This window comes from Nanorana parkeri, unplaced genomic scaffold (assembly GCF_000935625.1).
Source record: "Nanorana parkeri isolate BGI_ZX_2015 unplaced genomic scaffold, ASM93562v1 scaffold1200, whole genome shotgun sequence".
In the NCBI taxonomy this organism is placed as follows: domain Eukaryota; kingdom Metazoa; phylum Chordata; class Amphibia; order Anura; family Dicroglossidae; genus Nanorana; species Nanorana parkeri.
Window position 1 is genome coordinate 534,613 of NW_017307468.1, and position 3,974 is coordinate 538,586.

Genomic DNA, 3,974 nt, shown 5'->3' on the forward strand with positions numbered 1-3,974 from the left:
GCACTGGTGTATCCCTACTTAAAAATATAATGCATTGCTGGTACCAGGGCCGGATTTACTCCCCCTGCCGCCCCGAGGCCAGGCTCCACAATACACCCCCCCCATCCCCCCTCCCCATCAATTGAGAATGGCAACCAGATGGCAGGGCGTATTGTGGAACCTGGCCTTGGGGCGGGGCTAGTTTCAAAAAATGTTTACTGTTTCTTTATTTTTATCACTTTTTATTCAATTATTTCTTATTTTATTTTTTATTTTTTTTTATTTACTTGTAGTCCTACATAGTTGGTGCTGTTCTGCATTGTTGTACAATCATCATACATCAATGCATAATACCACCAGCTATGCGGGACTGCAAGTCCCAGCAATACATTATAATAAAAGTCAGCTATGCAGAATACCACCTAGCAGTCAGGCGGGATCGAGGATCAGGTGAGTATTTCTTTTTCATTGGAGCCCCTAGGTCAAAAAAAGCACTTTCATTTGAACTTGACTACATTTTTTTTTAGATTCCTGGAGTTCCTCTTTAAACCCCTGTGGATGAAGTCTAAGCCATCGGAGGGGCAAGTCCAAGACCATTTATTTTTTTAATAATGAGGGTCATTTTAGGATTTTTGAAAGCGCTCTACTTATTTCCTGATTTTTAAAATAATAGATGACTGGATTCAGCAACGGCGTTACAATGGTGTATAAGAGAGATAAAATCTTGTTAGTATTTAGAGATTGGTTATTGGAAGGGTTGCCATACAGAATGAAGAGAGTTCCGTAGTAAAAGGACACTACAGCCAGGTGGGAGCTACACGTCGAGAAGGCCTTCTGTCTGCCTTTCTCTGACTTTATCCTGAGGATGGCGTGAATTATGGAAGCGTAAGACGCCGTGATGAAGAGGAACGGGAAGAAGGAGACAAGGATGGTAAAAGAAAACACCAACGATCTGATCGTGGAAACGTCTGAGCAAGCCAAGTCCAGGAAGGGAGCCAGATCGCAGAAGAAGTGGTCAATGGTGTTTCCGGTGACAGAATCGTAGCTTGGAGAGAAAAATTGCCACTGGGAATGCGGAAAGAAAACTGACCAACCAAGTGAAGATGATGAGGTTGCGGCAAATTCCTGAGGTCATGACGGAAGAATAAATCAAAGGGTTACAAATAGCGAGATGACGGTCATAAGACATCACGGTCAGAAGTAAGCACTCCATTGTCGATAGAGAACCAAATACGTAGAACTGAAGAATAGAGCTGAAGCGGTTGATATTTCCTCTTTCCGTCCACAGTATATGTAGCATGTTGGGTACAATGTCGGACGTTATCAGCACATCAGATAAAGAGAGGTTGCTCAAGAAGAAGTACATGGGCGTATGAAGGTGGCGAACTGCTGCCACCAAACTGACAATGGAAAGATTCCCACAGAAAATGACAATGTAGACTAACAGTAAACTGGTGAACAGAAAAAATCTCAATCTGTGAAAGCTTTTAAAACCAACAAGTACAAATTCATCAACTATGGTTTGGTTGACGTCGTTCATGCTGACAAATAGGTTCGAAGAAATTCAGATTTAAAACCCAATTGAAGCTTTGCTTGTTTAATACTGTAATGCAGTCAGGCTGCACAGCCAGTAATAAGTGGAAGCCTTTTTAAATTTTTTTTTTTTTAAATTGGGTAAAAAATACCGTCTCCAGTTTTCTGACATCCACCACCCCAATACCACCCAAAACCCCTACCCCCCGCCCCCTGCACAGTACTAGAATCACCAGTGGTCATGTTACCTGAGCAGTGCTGTTGATTAGAACACTGTGCAGGGGGTGTGTTAAAGTACTGGAGATGCTAAAGCTCGTGACATGCTCCAGTACAATGGTAAAGTAAAATATTAAAAAGACACCCCAATTGGATCTGGCAAAATGGTTGGTCCTCAGCCCCTTTCCAAAGTAAAACTAAATGGGAAGAGGTTATTGGAACCGTCTCAGAAGATCACGGAACAAAGCAGAATCCCACAAGTATCCTTATCTAAGACACAAAGACTTACTCAATTGTATATTCACAGCACTTATTATAAGGCTTATAAACTCCATAGCTATGGCTGGAGCAATGAGAATAGCAAGCCTAGATTACTTCAAGATGCTTGCCAGGATTTAGTTTTAAAGTCCTAAGTGCTCTACTTTTTCTTGAAAGCCAGGCTACTTATTGACTGCTCCCTGTTGGAGCCATTGGGGTTGGGAAGGGGTACTTGACATGCATGTCCCTTGATGCCCCTGCTCTTTGCTGGAGCAATTAGGAAGACTGCCAACATGGAAGGTATTTCAGAGAGGAAATAGTGGAGGTGGAAAAAGTTGCCATCTCCATGGATGATCCATTGATTTTTCTGGGAGAATTCTTTGAAAAGCTTGATACAACTCAAAGAAAGGTTCAGTAAATTTTCAGGAATTAGTTTTAATTGGGGTGAATCGATCCTGATCCCATTGGATTTCACACTAGGGAGTGTTCTGAGCTGTGCCCAAACCATCAAATTTGCTCACATTTTTTAATATCTAGGTATAGTGATACACTATATTACCAAAAGTATTTGACACCCCTCCCAATCATTGGATTCAGGTGTTCCATAAAATTTCCTTGCTTCTAAATATTCCGCGATCACCTGTTAGTGGTATTACCAAAGTGGAAGCAACTGGAAACAACAGCAACTCAGCCAGGAAGTGGTAGACCACGTAAAATGACAGAGCGGGGTCAGTGCATGCTGAAGTGCGCAGAAGTCACCAACTGTAGGCCCGGCCTTCTCGTCCAACATCAGTACCCGATCTCACAAATGGTCCAACATTCCCATAGACACACTCCTAAACCTTGTGGGCGCTTTCCCAGAAGAGTTGAAGCTGTTTTATAGCGGAAAAGGGTGGAGTCAACTCACTATTGAACCCTACGGACTAAGACTGGGATGCCATTAAAGTTCATGTGCGTGTAAAGGAAGGCGTCCCAATACTTTTGGTAATATATCGTATCTACTTAGCCACGAGGCTTCATATACCTCAATCTGAAGTCCCTATTATCTAAAACGTGAGACAAAACCAAGACCTAGAGTCACATTCCGTTGTTGGTGGCAGGTAGGACGAACCTGATCAAAATGATCAAATACTCTACATTTTGCATGATTTTGGAAAGAAAAAGTGATTTGGATTAATACTATATACTGCATATTAATATTGTTCTTTTTGTATCTAACAGTTAAACCTTGTGTGGTCCTGCTTTAAGCTGTTTTGATGATGAATGTCATTGTGCAGATATGTGTTCCTCTGAAGTCTTGTTTGGTATTAGCCTAAACTGTTTAATAAAAATGTATTGAACATAAAAAAGTTGTAAAACCAATCTAAAATTAAATAAAAAGGTGCCTCTGTAAAATAAGACTGTTCATACTTTTCTCTCCGGTGGGCACTGATTTGTATTGTTGCTACCAGGAGAATGACACTTCAGGGAATGTCAAGTCCCCTACTGTACTCTGTGGTTTCTCCTGCCAGCCCTTGTGGCAGGAGGTTTGTTCTTAAGTTGAATTTGTATGTAAGTTGGAACAGGTACATTTTTTAAGTGTAACTCCAGCCCCCCATATTTTTTTGTTTTGTTTAATATGTTTTTATTTCACTTTAATTTCATACATTTTACATTTCCATTCTAAAAAAGGGATTAATATAATACTTCCAAAAGAAAAGACTTAAACATATATATATATATCTTACCTCCCTCTCTCATTCATTCTCCCCTAATTGTCTCCCAATTCCCATCATTCATTCCTTCTTCCAAAACTTCCTTTGGAGGAGTGGGAGGAAGGGCATCTTCCCCTATGTCGTTAAACCTCTATCCTCTCCTCTGTGTTCTCAAAACCCCCCCTCATCCTATATTCTCTCCCTATTTCTCTTATGACTAATTTATCATATACAACCCCCCCTCCCCTTTTCATATGTCCATTAGTGATGAGCCGAACACCCCCGTGTTCGGTT

At 41.0% G+C, this 3,974-nt stretch overlaps 1 pseudogene; it reads right to left on the bottom strand.

The window, feature by feature from the left end:
- Window positions 1-597: 597 nt before the first annotated feature.
- Window positions 598-3,647, bottom strand: LOC108796954 (annotated as a pseudogene).
- Between the last annotated feature and the right edge of the window lie 327 nt (window positions 3,648-3,974).